The following is a 23627-nucleotide window of genomic DNA, read 5'->3' as shown; positions in this document are numbered from 1 at the left end:
TTTTTCTCTCGTTTATCTCTAGCTTCTATTTTTCTTTCTTCTTTGATTTTTTTTAGTTTCTTTTTTGTGCTTATTTTCTTTATCATATGTTTGTTCTATTTTATATTTTTTGTAATTTCAAAAAATATGACTAATAACAAAAAATATGGCTACTCTAGCACAAGTCATGAATTATAACGTAAATCCCATAATTGTTTATAGTATTTGTGTTCACACTTTTATTTACATTTTTATATTCGTTGATACACTTGTACTTATATTTGTGTTTTAAAGTTTGATCTTGTATTTGTTTTTATAGTTCACATTTGTATTTGTATTTTATAGTTTGCACTCGTATTTATATTTGTTAGTTCGCACCATCATTTATATTTTATACAATTCGCACTTATATTTTAAAGAATTATTTTGTATTTGTATTTTATAATTGACTGCATATTATATTTGTATTGTGATTTTATTTTGTTTGTATTTGTATTCTATTTTCGTTGATGCATGTATTTTTAAAGAATTATTTTATATCTGTAAGTTGATCGCATATTGTATTTGTATTTGTAATTTTATTTGTTTCATTTATTTGTATTTGAATTTGTAGTTGAAAACATCATTTGTATTTCTGAACAATAGAAAAAGAATTGTTATTTTTCTTTCTATGCAGAGTTGTATTTATATTTATTGATACAATTTGCATTTTATTGATGCAAACTAAACAATAAAAATGAAAATAATAAATTATATGAATACAAATGTTAAATTTGTATCAATGATACATGTTTATACAACTTGAACTATACACATACAAAATGATACTTGTTTATGTACAAATATAAATGACACAAATATGAATGAAAAAATATACATATTTACGGCTAAACTATTCAACTACAACTAATAAATTTATTTAAAACACATAGTATGATAAAAATAAGTATAAAATATATAACAAAATATAAAATACAAAAAAAAATGATTAAAAAAATATAAAAAGATAAAAAAGAAGGAGAAAAATGACAAAAAAGAAAAAAAAAAAGAATGAAAAGAGAATCAAAGAAAATATTAAAAAAGACTTTAAAAAAAAAAGAAATAAAGAAAAAAGATGAAACATAAAAAGAAAATATAAAAAGGAGAAAAAATATAAAGGAAAAAATTAAAAGAAAAAGAAAAAGAAAAAAAGAAGAAGAAAAACTGGAAAAGAAAAAAAAAAAGAAAGAGAAATAGAAGGTAGAAAAAGAGAGAAAACAAACGACAGAGATTATGAATTATATTTAATTAACAAGATAGATTATAAATTATAATTAAGTGAAACTTAGATTTAATAGAATAATTAAGAGCATGTGTTTGTTAAGCCACATAGTTATTTAAAAAACAAAAAAAACTCTAGTTGCTCAACGCCCCTTAAAAATTTATTCAATTTAAATTTGTATCGAAAAATCTCATTATGAAGGAAAAATTCTCTTTATCACATACAATTTCATTTTCATTATTCAAACTCGAGACTTGTATTAAGAATAGAACTAACAATTAACAATTTAACACAACTTTTGGTGGTCCACGTATATTTATAGTTCATTAACCTTTAGTATGATAATAAAAGCAAAGCATGTGAATATACAAAAAGCAAGCACTGCCAGAACTTAGTGGGTAACCTACCTAATTATTATTTAATCAAACTGATTAATTAGCTTTACCCACAATAACTTATCTTCATCAAAGCAAAATCAAACTTGTATTCAACTTAGTGTTATATAAGTTTTTGAATCAGTACCGTGTAATTTAATATTTTAAAGAACAAAGAAAAATAAACTAATTAAGTTTAGCGGATGTGCTTTTCTAGGTGGTGGACAACAAATGAGTGTGTAAAAAAATTAATTAAATCTTAATTAACTTTCGATTTTAAGATTCTTTTTATTAATTTGTTTATTTAATTAAACTCACTAGAAGCAAGCTCCGAAGAGAATATTAATAATCCATCATCTTTAAATTGTGAATAATATTATAAAGAAAAATATGAAACATAATTTTTCTTTACAATTAGATGATTATTTTTTTTTAGAAATTTAGTTAGCGATAGGGGGATTGAGTGTGGGGGGGGAGAGGGGGAGGGTGGAGGCATGTGGAGATTTATATTTTAAAAAAATTGATTGGGGGGTGGTAGTGGAGGGAGGTGGATAGAAAAAGATTTTATTTTATTTTTTTATTTCATTGAGAAATATGATGATAGATGAACTTTTTTTTAAAGATAATATAATTTAACAAGTTTGAACGAGATAATTCACTATGAAGCAATCAAAAATATTATTTTAATATTACTCATTCATCACACCTGTACGTATACTAGTAATAATGAATCATATTTCATTCAATTTTAATTCAATACAAAAAAATAAGACTTAATAGGTGAATGTATGTGAATTCATATGTTATATACAGTCTGTCAGAGTTGTGTATAAATATAGTATCTAGTAAATTTTTCCGTATCTGATTCATATAAAAGTATGTACTTTGTTGAGAAAAATTTTGTGTATGAAATATGTATAAATAATGTATTACATATGTATATACGGTAGAAAGGAAAAATATGTATATATGGTTATAGTAAAAAAAATATGTCTGTATTTGATTTCAAAATTTTTTTTTATACAATTATCTATAATCTATAATTTATAACATATTAATAGTGTAAAAATCTTAAAAAAAAAAAAAGTTATTTGAACTTTTTGTCCTTCATTAAGATAATCTGTAATAGATAAAATTATCTTTTTACTATTATTTACTAGTATTAATACCCGCGCGATGCGCGGTCGATATTAAATGAAATTAATTATAGAAATTATTATCTTATTGATTTTATTTAATAAAAAATTTATTCAATATGATTCACATATTTGAAATTAATAAAGTTATGCAATACGAAAAATAACTATTAAAATATTGAACTTAATATCATTAATTACATAAAACTTACACATTTTTTTTGAAAGTTAGTCTCCGCGTACAAAAAATATTATATTGTAATATAATTATTTGAGAATATTAGATAATATTGTGATCTATATTGATTTATTTTGTAAAACAATCAAATAATTACAAAAGAAAATGTATATTTAACATAATTATGATTAGTTATGTGACTTACTTCTAAATATGGTTAGAAAAATAAAGAACTAATGAAAGATATGTTTTAGAGTTATGCACATGAGACTTCTCTATAAAATTTTAACTTAAAATTTAAATTCTTTTATATTAGATATTTAATTTGCACCCTCTTATCAAAAGGAAGAAAGGAGTTTTCCCTTCTCTTTTCTTGTCTTAATAGATTTTTCTTTCAAAGTAAATTTTGTATTCTTTTGCATGATTTTAGTCATAGTATATTTTCTTATAAATTTAAAATATTTTTGTGTTAAGCCAAATATTTTGAGCAAAGTGTCGATAATAATCAATTTTTCCTCTCTCATATTTTTTTATTACCATTTTTACAACAAATAACTTATAACATTATCTAAAGTCCTAACTTATTTGCACGATTTCACAATATTCACTTATTCTCTTATGATAATGGACCAACAAATATTAATGAATCTTGTTGTATATTATTTTTTCGAATAAATGGTTTAGTCCTTCATAGGTTTTAATATTCACTCTTCAACTCTATTTTCGATCAAGCCTATCATACTTTCTCAATTTACTCAATTTGAATGAAATTATAAATATTACTCACTATCGAAATTGAATTACCTTCCATCTTAGAACATTAAACCAATACTTAACCCCTCATGTTCATTAGTACAATAAGATATTAATCTTATTCATCTTTATCCTTGATATTGTACAAAGTAGATCAAAATAATTATTGCACCAAAATATCTATAATATGTTAAAATTGGAGTTACAAATATAAATATAAAACATTATTAAAGTCATTGCCTGTTTATATCAACTAAAAGAAAAAAATAAGAAAGTTTGTAGCATAATGTTTATAAATAACAAATGATAAATGACCTTTACTTTTACATTAGTACACTATGCTACGTAAAAGTACAATAATATTTGCAGTAAGAATTTAAATATAATGAATTTGAAAAAAATCAATATTCATAAGTATTTGATTTATTGATGAGCATTGCCCATTGAGCATCGGCCACGAGATACTCACCCAAATTTTGATCTTCGATATGTATCTTTTGAGATAGTAATTCTAGTGTTGGGTAAATTTCATAGATAGTTATACAACTATCATTTTTTTACTAAGGTCACTTAAACATCATTCCTAATACAATATCACAAAGCTTTTAATATACTATTAAAATCACACAATTTAATTTATAAATTAATTGTTAATCATAACATATAGAAATATAGTATAGACAAATCAAGTGTTAATCCTAATATATGGAAATATAATGGATTAGTAATTTAGTATCATAGTTTATTAGTTTTTGAAATCATATTATTATCTCAGTAAAATCTAAAGCAACAATATTTGCAATGCAAGAAAATCAACTATCTAATATCAATATTAGTTTCTTCATATTTAATATATAACTTGTAAATTTTTATGTTATTGCTAAAATTCTCATTGCACATTTTGACCAAGATAAATTTTTATAAGTCTTTAAGAATGTATGACATATTAAAAGATCACTAATTTAAATTTTCAAAGAGTACAAATTATATTTTTTTATAAAACATAAAGTACGTGAATACTGACTCATAAAATTTTCACCAAACATGTAAAAAATAAAATGAATATGCAACATAACTTGTATATTTAGTTAGGTTGATAAATCAAGAAAAATCTATTCTATAACAATACTCATGGTAAATTGAGGTTCTAGCGATTATTACGACAAGATAAGTTGTGGCAGAAATTACTTGCACAATCACCTTCTCCAACATGTTATGACAAAAATTAATTAGCTTTTACTGAGTGTAGCCTTCTTATATAGTGATAAATTGTTATGACATTAGAACTTCTAGATTAATTGCAGTTGGTACAATATTCTTTTTCATATATATGTATATAATTGTTAATTGATTATTCATTTTCTATTTATATTTCTCAATCAATTTTGTCATGCTTATCATAAATACTTTTTATCATATGAATATTCATTTTATGGAAATACTTCATTCGCATATATTCTAATTTATTAGTAACTTCCACCTACATTTCATCATATAAAAATTATTATAAATTTTTATTGATGTTATTATTATTAAGAAATATTTATTCCTAATTTTATATAAGATAATTTAATCTTTTTTAATTAATTTTTGTTCATCAAAACGAAGTATCTTTTTCAAATTTGATTATTTGAAAATCCGAAATTATTCTTACAGACATATATAAGGTTATAGAATTGGTCAATTAAAGAATAACTTTGTAAAGTAAAAATTTATTTGACTTCGAATATTAATTAGGACTATATAATTTAGTAGTTATTTTTGATAAACATTATGCAATATTTTCTTTGTAGTAATGTTCATTTTTTAAAAAAATTAATATTTATTTATTTTCAATCTACCCTCCTTTTAAATTCAAGACTATAATTTATTTATTTCCTAACATAGAATGATAGTGTAATTACTCATTGATAGTTATTATTAATTATGAAAATCCTTTCATTAAATATGAATGCATATTGTTTTAAATACAGATTACTTAAAATATATCAAATGAAAATTCTTTCAATAAATATAAATGCATATTTTTTACATAAAATTTCTTGAAATAAATTTTTTTCATTTTATACTCCAAAGTTATCATTTGAGTGATTACATCTTTTTCATAATATTTTTAATTTTGGAATAACTCTTCGATTATTTTTTTTTCATATAAGTTGTTTGATTACTAATTGGTTATTCTCTTAATTGATATTTTTTTATACTTTCTTGATTTAGTCAAATTGTATTCAAATCATAAATGTTCTTTTATATATAGTATTGTTACTTAAATTAATTATATACACATTTTGAGTGATGACATCCTTTTCAGAATATTTTTAATTTTGGAAGGACATTTGTCATAATAATTTTTTTTTTCATATAAGTTGCTTGATTATTAATTAGTCATTTTCTAATTGATTTTTTTTTAATACTTTCTTGATTTACTAAATTGTAGTGAAATCATAAATATTTTTTAAATAATATTATTATTTAAATTAATTGTGTATATTTCTTGAGGGATAACATCTTTTTCATGATATTTTTTTTATTTTGAAATGACTTTTTGATTATTATAATCTTATTCATATAAATTACATGATTACTATTTATTAATTGATTTTATTGTTATGGCATAAGAACTTCTAGATTAATTGTGGTTGGTACATTATTCTTTTCATATATATGTATATAATTGTTAATTGATAATTCATTTTCTATTTATATTTCTCAATCAATTTTATCATGCTTCCTTAATTGACTTACATTGAATTAAATCATAAATACTTTTTGTCATATAAATATTCATTTTATGATAATACTTCAATTGCATATATTCTAATTTATTAGTAACTCACACCTACATTTCATCATCTAAAAATTATTATAAATTTGTATTGATATTTTTATTATTAAGAAATATTTATTCCTAATTCATTTTATTGATCTGCACATTTAAAGTTTTATATAAGATAATTTAACCTTTTTAATTAATTGATTCTCCGAGATAGACACTATCTTCTCCAACCTCCGCTCCACCATCCTCTCCCAAATTTTCATCATGTGACTTAACAACTCAATACAACAATAGTTGTTGCAACTTTGAATGTCACCCTTGTTCTTATATAAAGGAATCATTGTGCTCCGTGGAGATGGACCACAATGATTCCTTTATAAAAGAACAAGGGTGACATTCAAAGTTGCAACAACTACCATGGTATTAAGTTGTTGAGTCACAGATGAAGATTTGGGAGATATTGGTTGATCGGCAGTTGAGGAAGATAGTATCTATCTCGGAGAATCAATTTGGATTTATGCCTGGTCGCTCGATGATTGAGACAATTCACCTAGTGCAGAGACTAGTTAAGAAGTATAGAGAGGGAAAGATGGATCTGCACATAGTGTTCATTGACTTGGAGAAGGCGTATGACAAAGTCCCTAGAGAGGTTCTTTGGATATGCTTGGAGGCGCAGGGGTCCCAGTGGCGTATATTCGTTCGATTAGGGACATGTACGAAGGGGCGAAGACTCGGGTAAGGATTGTGGAAGGGGATTTTGAGTATTTTCCGATCTTGGTAAGGTTGCACCAGGGATCAACTCTTAGTCCATTTTTATTTGCCGTGGTGATAGATGTGTTAACACAGAGTATTCAAGGTGAGGTGCCTTGGTGTATGCTTTTTACGTATGATGTAGTTTTGATTGATGAGTCACGTCAAGGTGTTAATGATAATTTGGAGGTTTGTAGACAAACCTTGGAAGCTAAAGGGTTCAGGTTGAGTAGGACCAAGATGGGGTACCTGGAGTGCAAGTTTAGTGACTCAAAGCAAGAGGACGAGGTGGTAGTAAAGTTGGAGTCTCAGGTGGTTTGTAAGAGGGATAGTTTTAAGTACCTTGGGTCTATGATTCAGGGGAATAGAGAGATTGATGAGGAAGTCTCTCACCATATTGGGGTAGGTTGGTTGAAATGACGGCTTGCCTCAAGAATTTTATGCAATAAGAATGTGCCTCCTAAACTTGAAAGCAAATTCTACAGAGTTGCAGTCCAACCGGCTATGTTGTATGGATCGGAGTATTGGCCTGTTAAGAATTCTCACGTCTAGAAGTTGAAGATGGTGGAAATGAGGATGTTGCGTTGGATGTGTGAATTCAGGAGGACTGAGAAGGTTAGGAATGAGATTATCTAGGAGAAGGTGGGGGCGGCATCGGTGGAGGATAAGATACAGGAAGTGAGGTTGAGATGGTTTGGTCATGTGATGAGACGGGCACGAATGCCCCAGTTCGTAGGTATGAGATGTTGGCCTTGGATGGTTTCAAGCGGCGTAAGGGTAGACCGAAGAAATACTAGAGAGAAGTGATTAGATGTGACATGGATTAGTTACGACTCACTGAGGACATGAACCTCGATAGGAAGGTTTGGAGGAGGAATATTAGGATAGAGGGCTAAAGTGGGTGGTCAAGTCATAGGCTGTAGTTAAGAGAGTTTGGTGTAGCTTGGTTGGTAATGCTAGGGTTGGGGTGAGAGGGTGTCCTTTGTTGGTTAATGTACTTTATTTTTGTAGTTATTGTATCTCTGTTATTTTTATCATGTTGTATGCTTGCCATGTTTGTCTACGGTCCTTTGTCTTGAGTCGGGGGTCTATCGAAAATAACCTCTCTACTTCTTCGGATGTAGTGGTATGGATTACGTATATTTTACCCTCCCCAGACCCCACTATGTGGAAATATACTGGGTTTGTTGTTGTTGTTGTTGTTGTTTGTTCATCAAAATGTAGTATCTTTTTCAAATTTGATTATTTGAAAATCCGAAATTATTCTTACACACATATATAAGGTTATATAATTGATCAATTAAAGAATAACTTTGTAAGGCAAAATTTTATTTGACTTCGAATATTAATTAGGACTACGTAGTTTTAGTAGTTATTTTCGATAAACATTATGCAATCTTTTCTATGTAGTAATATCCATTTTAAAAAAATTTCAGTATTTATTATTTTCAATCTACCCTCCTTTAAAATTCAAGACTATTATTTATTCATTTCCTAATATAGAATGATAGTGTAATTACTCATTGATAGTTATTCTTAATTATGAAAATTCTTTCATTAAATATGAATGCATATTGTTTTAAATATAGATTACTTAAAATATATTGAATGAAAATTCTTTCAAGAAATATTAATGCATATTCTTTTAAATAAAATTACTTGAAATATATTTAAATAAATTTCTTCCAGTAGTCCAAAGTTACCATTTGAGTGATCACATCTTTTTCAAAATATTTTTAATTTTGAAATAAATCTTTGATTATTATTTTTTTCGTAAATGTTTTTTTATTTATAATATTGTTATTTAAATTAATCATATACACATTTTGAGTGATAACATATTTTTCATAATATTTTTAAGTTTGGAAGGACTCATTTTTCATAATAATCTTTTTCATATAAGTTACTTGATTATTAATTAGTTATTCTCTAATTGATTTTTTTTTGTAATACTTTCTTGATTTACTAAATTGTAGTGAACTCATAAATATTTTTTAAATAATATTATTATTTAAATTAATTGTGTATATTTTTTTAGGGATAACATCTTTTTTATAATAGTTTTTTTATTTTGAAATGACTTTTTGATTATCATAATCTTATTCATATAAGTGTACATGATTACTATTTACTAATTGATTTTTTTGTAACATTTTCTTGATTTGCTCAATTGTAAAATCATAAATATTTACTTTTTATAATATTATTATTTATGCTGTTTAAATTAATTGTCCACGTATTTTAAGGAATGACATCTCTACTTAAATATTTTTTTATTTTGAAATGAATTTTTGGTCATAGTTATTTTTTTTTTCATATAAGTTGCTTGATTACTAATTGGTTATTCACCAAAATAATCACCAATATAAATTTTGTTGTCAAGAAAATTGATTCTTGTTGCCAAAATACCAAGTGGCTAATTCTCAATATGCCACTTGGCTTAATTTTAGGCCAACTTTTTTGCTTTATTATATATATATATATATATTTTATAATATTTATTATAATAATTATAATAAAAATAAATGAGACACTCCAAAATATATGTGGAACTCCTAAGTTTTTGGGCGTCTAATGTTGGCTATGGACTCCTAAATTTGGGTGTCTACTGGTTTTTAAATATTTAAGAATAATAATTTAATTCTTAATTTTTCTCTTATTTGAGTTGTATAATTTAGGGTATTATTTTTTCATTAGAATTCTTTATATAGAGAGAGGAAAGACCAACATCACAAATATCAAGGTACGTTTCTCAATCTCACACTTTTTTTTCTAAAAAAAAATAAAATATTTCATTTAAATCGATGTATATATATAACATGGTGTGTTGTTTGTTTCATGGATATATGGTTTTTATTATAACTAAACTTAAGGGAAGAGGATTTTTTAAATTTTGTAGAGTTGTTTTAGAGAAATACATTAGCTTGACTCAAATTGAAAGCTATCATAGGTAGGTCTTTGTTCTAATGAAATTTAATGGAAGATATGTTTTAAAATTTTACAGCATTGATTGATTAAGCAAAAGTGCATATTGTCTGGAAAATCACGTAAATTAATATTTTCACATTAATGACAAATAGGTAAAAGATTTTTTATAGAAATTAAAACACGAAAGGTAAGTATAATATTGTAAATTATAAGAAAAGTAGCACATAAGTTAAATTGTTAATATTCCTATAAATGATAAATAGGTAAAAGATTTGTTATATATAAAAAAAAACTAAAAAAAAAAATGGGAAACTTAATATTAAAAATCGTAAGGTCAGAAATTTGTGTTATAGACGAAACCTAAGGGTGGTTTTCACTTAATCATTAGCCAATTTACTTAAAGATAAGTACTATCATGTGTTTTATATTACAACTGTTTAAATTAGAGATAATAGTAACATTTACTTTAATAACAATTGTTAATTTTTAACAATTTTGTTATTGTAATTTCATAAATTAACGTGAGACACACGTGCAAGTTTCAATATCCTTAGAAAAGTTATTTGAATCTTTTATCTTTCATTAAAGTCTCTCCTTTAGGAAAAATCATCTTTTCACTATTTCTTCAAATTATATTTGAACTTTTTGTCCTTCCTTAAAAGACCTCCTTTCGAAAAAACTGTCTCTTCCCTATTTTTTTTAATTTATTATTTTATTATTTTTATTATATTAACTTACACTCCTAAAATATATGGAAGGAGAATCAATTAATATTTTTTTGTACTGATCAATTAGAAAAATACTCCTAAAATAGGATAGAAAAATACTCCTAAAATAAGACTATATTAAGGAAATACTTCTATAAATATAGAGATACACGTTAAACTAGAGAAGAAACTAGTTTACTTATTGAAAAAAAAAATGATTGATGCTCATCTAACTTGATTCAGTTGCATGTCAGATTGGTGGATGCTTAATTTTCTAACTCTCAACTTCTTCACTATTTTTGTCAACATAATATAATTCAACGTGTGTGTGTGTGTGTATATATATATATATATATATATATCTTCTTTGTTTTCATTCAAGTCATTTTTTAGGGTCAAAATTTTTTCTCAGATAAGAATTATTTTCATCAAAACTGAAGTTTTGTGATCACTATTGTATTATTTTGTTGTAATTTACAGGTTGTAGATGAATTTACAGGTGGTAGATGAATGTCGTTCGGCTTTGAAAATTTTTTTAGATAAAGGTTAGATTTAATTATATTGTATTTATATCTGTTTTGAATTTTTTTTTTGTGTAGAGGTTAAATTCAATTGTATTACTTTGATATCTCTATTATCGTATTATTTTGTTATAGTTTATAGTGGTAGGTCAGTGTAAGACGGCTTTGAGGAAATTTTGTGTAAATGTTAGATTTAACTATATTATTTTGATGTCTCTATCATCGTATTATTTTGTTGCAGTTTACAGGTGGTATATAAATGTCGATCTATTAAATTATATTGTTTTGATGTCTCTATCATCATATTATTTTATTGTAGTTTACAGGTGGTAGATGAATGTCGATCGACTTTAATAATTTTTTTTATAAAGGTTAGATTTAATTAAATAAATTCTCAAAAGATGTTGAATTTAATTATTGTATTCATCTTTATTATTTTAACAAATATTCTATTACGTTTGAACTCAATAAAGTGAGGTACATGCGCGAGGTGCTTACACCTAAACTAGTATATTAAAAGTTGTATATAAACATGTAAGATTTGAGTGTTAACTTCTATCCTTTTTTTTGTCATATGTATATAAATAGCATAATATATGTATGTAAATTGTATGTTTCGTGTGTAATATGTGAATTAATCTGTAACTTGACACGATTTTGTGTGAAATTTGTCAGATGAAATATGTAAAATTTATGATTTTGTATGATTTAATTGTTTTAATCCTTCCCGTAGTTGCATTATGATATTTCTGGGGTGTGGAAGTGATTAACATGATTTTTGATGCATTTTGGTAACATTTATGTGATATTGTGGTTTTTGATGGCTTCGAGAGACTTATTTTAGACTTATAGGGATACCTTTTGATCTGTAGAGTGAATGGCCGAACGAACTATGTCAGCAGTTCCAGCATATCGATTTTAGGCTAGGTAGACCTCTGGTTCGAGTCCCGGTGCACCTGAGCTCATTTCGACCTATTGGTCAGAAAGTTGAAAAATTAGAAATATGAGTCTGGGATCCACATTTGATCTAAATGACCTTGGATGGAAAATCCGAATTTACCAGAAGATCTAGAATATCGATTTTAGGGTGTTAGCATGTTTGGTATAATTTTACAACTTTTAAATCTCATTTCGACCCTCGATTTGGAAAATTATGATTTCGGATTTTGGGGTCAATTCTGTGAAAACGATATTTTTTTTAAAATTTGATATCGCTATCGCATCCAGAACTTCGAATTTAGTATGATTTCATAGTTAGTTTGCACATATCGGGCTCTGAATGAATCTCGGGCACCCCGTCGAAGTCCGGAGTGAACTTTAAAAAAAAACTACAACTTTTTTTTCTTTGCTGGTGCAGATTTTTCTGCACCACTAAATCAATTTTTTGGTCCATTTTTGCTTATTTTTCATCTTGTCTCTTCATAGTTAAACCCTAAAATGGTGTGAGAGCTTAAAAGTAAAGTTTGTGAGAGCTTGGGAAGCTAGATTAACACTTTTTTCTTGGTTTTATTACGGATTAAAGGTAAGAATTCACCATTTTTTTAGTAATTTCTTGATTAATTTTTCAAAACCCCAAAAATCTTAGGGCTTGATTTTAAACCTCATTTTCACTTCTTTGCACTTGAATAATGTTTTTATTTTATAATTAATAGTTTTTCATCAATTTAACCTTCAAAACAACTAGGATTCTTGATCTTAACCTGGATTTCAAAGTTTTACCCGGTGAAGCTCAAAAATAATTTTTCTTCAATTTGAACCTCATTTTTTACTCGATTTAACTTGAATTTTCAGCTGTCCGTTCCTAAAAGAATGGAAAACATGTTTTTGAAGTAAAGTTTCAATTTTTACCCTTTTTATTTTAAAACTCATTTTGGAGGTCTGTTTTGATCCCGAATCAAAAGTAGTCAATATGGGTGTCGTTGGTTTCATTTTGACGCGTAGATTTTATATTTGATGTTTTTAGTGAAGTTCGGAATTATTCGTGAAAAGTAAGATTGCGGGTTCAAGTGTAGTGGACCGGTTTCGGCTTTCGAGGTAGGTTATGACTTAACTCTTTCAAACTGGGTTGGGTAGTAAATGATGCTACAAAATGCATGTTAAGGGTGGAAACTAATCATAAAAAATGAATATTTATGTTTTGTGCTCGTGTGGGGTCCTATAATGATGTGATTTTCAAAATTTAGTTATTATGAGATATTTGTGACCGTGTGGGGTCCTATGTGATATTAATAGCCTTGAATACATGTGAATAATTGTATTGTGTTGTTAAGATGCTTAATATGGTACCATTGGTGTATTATGATTATATTCATACTTTATTTGGCATATGAGACATGTGGAAATTCGTGAATGAAACTGAAATAATGAGTGAATATTGGCTCACATGATTGTAGAAATATATCATTGTGGTTGGTTGTGAAAATACTCATTTTGATTGGTTGTGAGCATTATATCCTCATAGCATATTCATTCATAAAACATTGGTACCACCGTGGCAACATCTGAGAAACATTGGCAACACCTTTTTAAAACCCTCCCCGAAGGATGTGCTGGGGAGGAGATATTGTAACATCTTATAAAACCCTTTTCGAGGGATATACCATAAAGGAGATATGAGAATGTGGATTGTATACGGGTTGACGAACCCCCCATGGGTCCTATGTCGGAAATCTTTATCTCCGTAGGTGTATACAGGGATTGTGCAATGATCCCGAAGGTTGTACGACGACCTCATGCATCATCATCATCATATATATTGCACTCACTTTATTGTGTTCATGTTGTGTTGTATTGCCTTATTGACTTATCATCTATGTATTTGTCTTACCTTCCTTTACTTGTATTTGATGATCTTGTATGTACATGTTTTTTCTTGTTCTATTATATGTGACATAATGTATTCTTGTGTTTTATATCTTGGTGTGTTGTTGTAATATACGTGAGATATATTTGAACTGTTAGTGCAAGCGGCATGGGCTACCGTCGTGGGATATTTTTTGATTGCAGGTGAAGTGCGCTTAGTGTATATTTTGTATGCTTTATTTACTACTTTGCTTGGTCAGCCTATGATACCTACTGAGTATAAGTGGACCGTACTCATGCCTACTGCGCCCTTTCGGTGCAGGTCCTAGCATGAGTACGCCTCAACTTGATTGACTCGAGCAATTGTTGGAGATTCCAAGGTAGCGGTTGGACATTCATGTGTTCGAAGTTCACCTCTATCTTTCTATAGCAGCTATGTCTTTATTAGTATTCGGAGACAGTTATTATTCCTTTGTGGTTATTTTTCCGATGTATTTGACTCTTGAAATGTATTAGTAGTTCTTACACTATTGACACCCGATTTTGGGTATGATTGGTATTTTGGATAAGTTTTTTCCGCATTGTTATGATTACTTATATGGTTCAACTTCGTTCTAGAAGCCTTACCTTGGGATATTTCTATCTTTTCCTCTTTTCGTATCAGTTTGGGTGCATAGGCTGCATTTGTTTTTTTAAGATTCAGACGTTTAAATCTGAATGCACGTCTGAATGATTAAAATGTTGTCTCTAGATCTGAAAACTGAATGATTAAGACTGTTTGTTTTTCAATATCAGAATGTGCAAAAAAAAATTATTTGTATATATTATAAAATAAAAAAATATAATTCAAATAAAAAACTAATTATATATCAGAAAAGTATGTAATTTAATACAACAAAATTATATTATTTGATTGAAAAAATATTTATGCTTGTTAGTGATAGTGGAGATGGTTTATAATGGTGGTTGCGGTGACAATGATTGATGTTAATGATTAGTAATATTAGTGGTGATAGTTGTGATGGTTGGTATTATAGTGATGTTATGATGGTGGCGGTTGATGGTCATGGTGGTAGTTATGATGTGATGTTACTTGATTTTAGTAGTTGGAGGTGGTGATTGTGATGGCTGAAAAATGAATGCATGATGGTTGACTATGTGTTGGTGCTAGTTGGAGATGTTATTCGTTGTGATGGTAGAGATGGTTGTTAGTAGAGATAAATTGTAGTGATGATAGTAATTGAAGTAATGGTAGTGGTGGCATTACTAGTGGCAATGGTGGTGGCCGCCGAAGAGTGTGTGGAGGTTGTAATGTATTAGTGGTCGCAGTTAGCGGTGGTGTTAGTTGTGATAGATGAATTGGTCGATAGTAGGGATTGACCAGTAGTGGTTGATGATGGTGGTGCTGTTGACGGCGGTGACAGCGGTAAATATAATTAGAATAATAGAGGTAGTAGGTATAGTAGTGGTTGACAATAGTGGTTGGTAGCGATATTTGTTGTCGATGATGATTGTGATGGTGGAGGTGGTGGGTGGTGGTTGTCAATAATAGTGGTGGCAGAGGTGGTGATTGATGATTATAAAAAGAGTGGCGGTGAATATTATCCAACACCAGAATACCTCTTCAGACCTATTAAGACTTGATTCTAGATCTGAATGATTAAGACATATTCAAACATATTAAGAGCTAAAATCTTAATAAAAAACAAATGCACTTAATGGTCTGAAGTCTGAACCATTTAGATTCAGACCTTCATTAAGTGCAAACAAATGAGCCCTTACTTGTCAAGGTATGTCGCGACAAGTGCCATCATGACCCTCGTTTTTGGGACGTAACATAATCGTTTGAAAAAAGTGCCAAAAATACCCCGCTACTTTATTAGTTAGGTTTACCCCTAGTCATACTTTAGGGATAAATATACCCTACCGTTAGCAAACTTAACAAAAATGCCCCTATATTTAACACTTTTCCACATGATTTAACATTTGGATAAGGTGGATGCCATGTGGCACGCCGCTTCACTATCTGTTTTTTATTTCCTTAACGAAAAAGGCTAAAAAATGTCTTTGAATTATCTGAAATAGCTCAAAAATACCTCTCATTAGATTTTTGGCTAAAAAATACCCCTCCGTTAAATGTTACGCTGAAAAATATCTCTTTCTCTAACAAAATTCTACCAATAACGCCACCTGGATTTTCCACTTCACTGTCCATATGTATAATGCTTTTTTAAAATTTATCAACCCATAAGCTTAATAGATGGATCCAACCCGGCCCAATAGCTAAAAGAATCGATCTAGCAAGCAAGTAAAAAAAGGTATCATTGATCAGAATCCTAAATTGTTGTTAGAAGTTCCTCGGAATTCAACCCTAAAGGACAAAAGGAAAAAAGAAATGGCATATCGTTGTTGTTATCACAGAAAGCGTGATTATCATAATTGTTGTGTTGTCAATTCTATGTTTCTTGATTTTCCAGCAGAGGAAAAAGGGGGAAAGACCTGCATACAAGTGTTACAAAATCATCATAGATCCCTTTACTAATTACATCGGATTCAATCCAAAGGACCAGCAGCTCAGGCTCATCATCATTACCGTCCAATCTGTGCCGACACTTCTTACTGGAAGAGATAAAAGTTGCATCAAGAAATTTTGATGACAATTTTGTAATTGAACATGGAGGTTTTGATAATGTGTACAAAGGGTACATAGACAACGGTGCAACCATAGTTGCTGTCAAGAGATTAAATCCTTCGTCAAAGCAATGAGTTTACAAGTTTGAAACAGATATTCACATGTTATCAAAGTTAAGACGTCTGCATTTGGTATCCTTAATTGGTTATTGTGATGATAACAATGAGATGATTTTGGTATATGATTACATGGCTTATGAAACTCTCCGTGATCACCTATACAAAACTGATAATGCTCCTCTTCCATGAAGGAAATGCCTTGAGATTTGCATTGGTGCAACAAATATTTAAAAAGGATTATAAATGTGGAATATCCAGGTGAATATTTTTTATCTAGACGGCGTTCTTGTGGAATTCTGTTAGAGGAAGGGGTATTTTTTATCCAAATATTTAAAAAAGGATATTTTTGAGCCAAAAATCTAACAAGGGATATTTTTGAGCTATTTTAGATATTTCAAGTATGTTTTTGAGCCTTTTCCATTTTCTTACAATAAATATTAATTATCAAAACTTAGTTTATTTTGAGCTTTTCATATTTGTACCAAGGAGGAAAATACAGAAAGTTGAACGAGAGTATGCATTTTCCCCTATTTTGAAAATCAGTGTCATAGAACTTTATTGATTAGTGATCAAAAACTAATTCTTTATCGCTTTGTAATCTATTAATACAAGGTCTACTTTACAAAAGTTCACAACTAAAGCTTTGATTCAGTTGAAAGCCTTCATTGTGTTGTGCATTGGCTCTGTGATTTTTGCTCTGATGTTTTTTCCTTTTAATTAAATTTATAATATGCCAGTCTTGACTGAATTTATTGTTATATTCAGTGACCTGTTTGCTTCTCTTTCAGCATTAAGCGAGTTGAGTGTGACTGCAACCCCCGACATTGAAATTTGAGGAGAGAAAGACAAAGAAGAAGAAAGAAAATTTTACTTTTGTATTTGAAATTTTGTAAATGGATAAAGAGAAAAAGATTAAAAAAAAATTAAAACTGAAAATGTAAAAAAATATATTAAGAAAATAAAAATCAAATGGTGAGGTGGCTTGCCACATGACATCCAGCTCATCCAAATGTTAAACCATGTGAAAAAGTGTTAACTATAAGGGCATTTTTGTTAAGTTTGTTAATAGTGGGGTATATTTAATCCTAAAGTATGAGTAGGGGTAAATCTAACCAATAAATAAAACTAGAGGAATATTTTTAACCCCTTTTCCCCTTTTTAATTGCAGATACGAGTTTCTACTGAATTTGTATATGCAATGATAGATTGCACCAACATGGAAAAGATTATTGTTCTAATTTCATAACAATAAAAAGTTTCCTGATGCATATACAATATTGATTGATTTAAGCTCGATAAAAATACAAGGATATCAAATTATATATAAATTTCATAGACTCCAAAAATTTTAATACTGAAACCCACTCAACAAAAAACTTGAAAATGAAAATTGAGCATCACTTTTATTGGAAGAGATTGTGGAAGATATTTATCTACCTTTTTTAAAAATTGAATATAGATTGAGGGAGAGAGAGAGGGGAGTGGAGGAAGGGGTAGGGGTGGGGAACATGTATAGGAGTTCCAAAATTTTAGCACACTTGTCGGACCTCTTTTTTATCAAAAAAAATTATTTTTTTAGGTTCGAAAGAATATTTTAATTATTAAAAGTGACAAAAGAAAATGTTTCGGAAAAGAATTTTATTATTAAAAATTAGAGTCACCACTTAGCATTGATTTGGTGTTCCAACCCACCTTTAAAATATTTTCTTTTTTAAAAATGATTTGACTCTTAAAAAATATTGATCTGCGAATAGAAATTTCGATTTAGGAATTCTATTGATCAAGGGAAAGGTGCTAGGCACTCCTAGATCCCGTAGTTTGAATACGATAGCTTTGTAGAATTGTACTGGCTAATTGACACTATAAGGTGAACAAACACACAAAAAAACAAACAAGGAAAATCAAACAACAAACAAACAAGAGTTTCAAACAAAAGTAGACTGCAGTCCAATTATATAGTCCAAAAATTAAAAAGATACAGAAAGGCAAACCTATACTAATCTATGCTATATTGAGGCTATACTTTACCCAATATCCCAGGTTTTTGTCTACGAATGACCATCAAGTACAGAATCTAACGGGGCATTTTCGACAAATGAATACATATGACTTCGGGGCATTTCTCGATAAAATGAATACATTCGGACTAAATACGATAAAAGGAAAACCATCCATGTAAGTAGTTTAAACATTCAACAATCATGAGATCCTAAAGTTTGTTAGGGGTTATGGGTTGTTATTTTATTTTTTTTGTGGATAAATTATTGAATAAGGTAAGCGTGCGCGGTAAAGGTGTTGGGAATGAGATAAATTTTGGACCAATGAAATCACGCCAAGTGGAATGATTTTATTTGTCATTATTTTTTTGATCTTTTTGAATTCTTATATGAGAAAATCTCATTAAATTAATCCAATGAAACTTGAAACACGAAGTTTGAGAGGGTAAAAGTTTATGTTTATATCATGCCTCTCTTTGACTGGAAACACAAAGTGTATTAGTAAGAAGTAGACTATGAGACAAATGACCCAACCATTATTCAAAAGGTAGAAAAAGAAAGATAGAGTGTGAGCGAGTTCTGATTTTGGACATTCTACGTCTTCCAAATTACGGGGGAATCAAATTACGTGTAGTTCAAGGGGTAAGAAAGGAGAAAGAGTATACCGAGGTAGAGGATCGAGTGAGGTCTTGTCGAGGTCCCAATCTGCTGCTCCTGTCATTACATCAAAAATAAAAAACTACAAATTAAGAAGAAAAATGAAATTACAAAAATCCTATTTATGTAGCTTCTCATGATTCTTGACTTGAGTCTTTAATGTTTTCTCAAGTGATAAGATATCTGAATTTCTTTGGGTTGAACTTGACACTAAATTTTTTTTCTATATGAATTTTTATATTGGAGATGAACTTGAAAAATTGACCTCGATCTTTAGGTGGGGCTTGTGAACTTCAACTTCAAAATTTTCACCCTATTCTCCAGGCGAGCTTCTGAATTTGAAATGGGGAGTTTTCAACCTATTCTCTAGGCGGGATCCTGAATTTGAAATTAAGAGTTTTCACCCGTTGCTCCAGACGGGTTCTTGAAGTTGTAATTTAAATCTTCACCCTATTCTCCAGGCGGGCTCCTGAATTTGCAATTTAAAATCTTCACCTGTTCTTCAGGCGGACTCCTGACTTGCAATTTAATATCTTAACCCTATTCTCTAAGCGAACTCCTAACTTGTAATTTAATTTTTGCCTTATTCTTCAGGCGGGATCCTAATTTGCAATTTGAACTCTTTACTTTATTCTTTGGGGGGGGTGGGGGGTGGCGGGTCCTGACTTGCAATTTAATCTTTACCCTATTCCCCCGACGGGATCCTGACTTGTAATTTAAAATCTTTATCGTATTTTTTAGGCGGACTCCTGACGTACAATAATCTTTACCTATTCTCCAGGAAGGCTCCTGAACTTGCAACTGATAATATTCACCTTGTTCTTCATGCTAACTCCTGACTTACAATTTAAAATCTTCACCTTATTCTCTAGGCAGGCTCCTAACTTTAAATTTAAAATCTCCATCCTATTCTTCAGGTGGGCTCTTTACTTGCAGTAATCTTCAGCCTATTATTCAAGCGGACTCCTGAACTTGCAATTGATAATCTTCACCCTATTCAGGCAAGTTCCTGACTTGCAATTTAAAAATCTTCACCCTATTCTCCAGGCAGGCTCCTAACTTGCAATTTTAAATCTCCATCCTATTCTCCAGGTGAGCTCTTGACTTATAATAATCTTCACCCTATTCTTCAGACAGTCTCTGAACTTGTAACTAATAACTTTCATCCTATTCTTCAAGTGGGCTCTTGACTTGTAATTTAATCTTCACCCAACTCTCTACACGGGCTACTAACAATTTAAACCCCATTCTCCGAGTAGGCTCTTGAACTTGCAATTTTGAAATCTTCATCCTATTCTTCAGGCAGACTCCTGAATTTGCAATTTTAAAATCTTCATCCTATTTTCCATACGGACTCCTGAATTACAATTAAACTCTTCACCCTATCTCCAGGAGGACTCCTGAAGTCAAAGTCAAAACTAGAACAAAAATTATCTCAAAAGGGGTTATGATAAAAAAAATATTTCATTTTTCCAAAAATAAAGTTTATTTTTAGAAGGGTACTGAATAGAAAGTAAAGTCTCAAATAATATGAATAAAATTTTTACTCCAATTTATCATCACAAAAAATTTATGAGTGTCAAATCAGATCATAACTACTTGCAAAATGCTAAGGTGAACCAACATTTTAGCGGATAAATGTATCTCTTGAAGGTAAAATTGAATCACCAAGAATTGAAAGTGTGTCTATTAAGAGTTAATGTGAGAGATCATGACTAAAAAGTGCATCTTTTAGGATTAAAGGTTTAAATTAGAAAGTGCACCTCCGAGCCATGAAACATGAAAGACACAAATAAGAAAGTGTGTCTCTTAAGGATATAGGATGATGATTTTTACCATAATTGTGATTACCAAACTTGTTTATCAGTATTGACTTATATTTTTAGAAGTGAGAAATTACATCTTTGATATTTAGGCTTTGAAGTTCTTGATTTGAAGGTAACATGTGTTTCTATTTCATACAAAGAAACCTTTTGAGTTTAAAAATATGGTGGTTGATTTGTTACTTTAGCTTTTGAGGCGATTGCTCTTGTACTTTTCACACTTAACTTACTTCAGACTATTGGCATATGTTATTGGCTTGCTGCACCATTGATTCAAACTCAGACTATTAAAAAGGACTCTGAAAAAATGCCGTATTGCTGTCCCACAGTATCTCTAAACTAAACTCTATCAAAACGTTATATTATCATGAGTTCATAACCTTTCAGTTGATGAAAATTCTTTAGAAACTTTGCTTCACTTTGGATCATGTCGTCTTTATGTACTAGCCCTTTATCTTGTTTTGTGCAATTGAAAAAGTTGGTAGCAAGTTTTGAAATTTTTTCTCACTTGTTTTGACATATATTTGACTCAAACATGTAAATAAATAATGATGATTTTATTATTGTTGATAAATGAGGTAAGAAAACAAAAATGCAAATATAGAAAAGAAAGAAAAAGACAATGAATGTCCCTTTCTCAAAAATGGAGAAAAGAAAAACTTATCTGAATACAGCAGCCAGCTCTAATGATTATGACTTGCATTTTGGATTAATCTGGCTAATCTTTTCATCCAAACTTTCATCAATTGTTGTTAATCTAATCACCCTAAAACTAAGTTGCTTCCTTAAGCCAGTTGCACTCATAGACCTCATTCAGCTAGTGACTCCCTGAATGATTTTCTTCGACAAGCCTCTCTTATTTTTTTTTCAACTCAACATCGCCTTACGACTCCCATGAGACTTTTCACCAATAAGACTCTCTCATTTTTATTTCTCTAGGCTCACCATTTTCTTAGGATGTTCGTGAGGATTTTTACCAACAAAACTCTCTCATTTTTATTTCTCTCATATTTCTCAAGATGATAAAGAAAGTAATGCCAAAAATACAACATTATACATCCATCACATGTTTAGCTTTAACATTCTTAAAAATTGATTTGAAGGTCTTTTTTTTATTTTAATGTGGCTTTTGGATAGGGATAGAAAGAAAGAATGATGTGAGGCTCAAAAGAAACTTAAAATAAGGTGAGATTACAACTTTTGAAATCGACTTAAACAATAAAATTTAACTCTTTCTCCAGTTTCATTAAACTTAATATTCTTTAACTTTTACTTGGTTGGACCGAACTCCAAAGTAGGACTTCCTATGATCTTGTCATTGCAAGAACCATGCCAAACGTAGTTCAGACAAATTATTCTTATGCTTGGTTTTGATTTCTTTTTTTTTTCTCTTTTATTTGTCTCTTTTTATCTTTGAGGATTTTTCTGACTCTAGTTAGTTGACACATCTTTTTTCTTCTTTTGTTGACACACACTTTTTGAATTTTTTCTGACTCTATTCTTTTTCTCGACACTTTTCACTTTTTTAACTTTGCTAACTCTATCTTGATTTCAAAAAAAGGGTACGAAAGAAAATAGCACTAAAACTCAAACGGGATAAACAAAGGATAAAATAATGTTTAATTTGAATAGCAGAATGAAATACCTTCATCATCTCAATTATTAAAAATGCAAGTACCTAATCATGCAGTATGAAATTGGAAGATGAAAATAACTTATACCATCTTTTCCACAACACTATCTTTAACTGAGCATGTGTATCACTTCTTCTTCTGAACTTGTCAAACATATAACTCCAGCTTTGTTGTACATATCTCACATCGAATGACTCATATTTTAGTGAAATAAATTTTCTTTGGTGTCTCTTGATAGAGGAGATCGTCCATCCACTGTTTGAGCCAATTCAAAATACTTAGATATACCATTCAATTAATGATCAAGATATTCTTGTGATTCTTAGAGTGATTGCCTTAATGTATTCAAGTAAGGCTTCAACTTGGTCACTAAATGTCTCAACACTATATTTATTTTCTGAGATGCTCTTTATCTAACTCTAACATTTTGATTCAATAGTTTATGATTAAACAAGATTTTAAGATCTGACTGAAAGTTTCGCAACCACATCATACCACTAGAATCAACATAAATGTATTCTGTGAAGAAAATAAACAAATAACACATTTAAAAGAAATAAAAGAGACATTATATTTTGTTGAAAGGAAAGATAGAAGTGT

Source organism: Capsicum annuum, chromosome 1 (genome assembly GCF_002878395.1).
Source record: "Capsicum annuum cultivar UCD-10X-F1 chromosome 1, UCD10Xv1.1, whole genome shotgun sequence".
NCBI lineage: Eukaryota > Viridiplantae > Streptophyta > Magnoliopsida > Solanales > Solanaceae > Capsicum > Capsicum annuum.
This window is presented reverse-complemented; position numbering follows the sequence as displayed.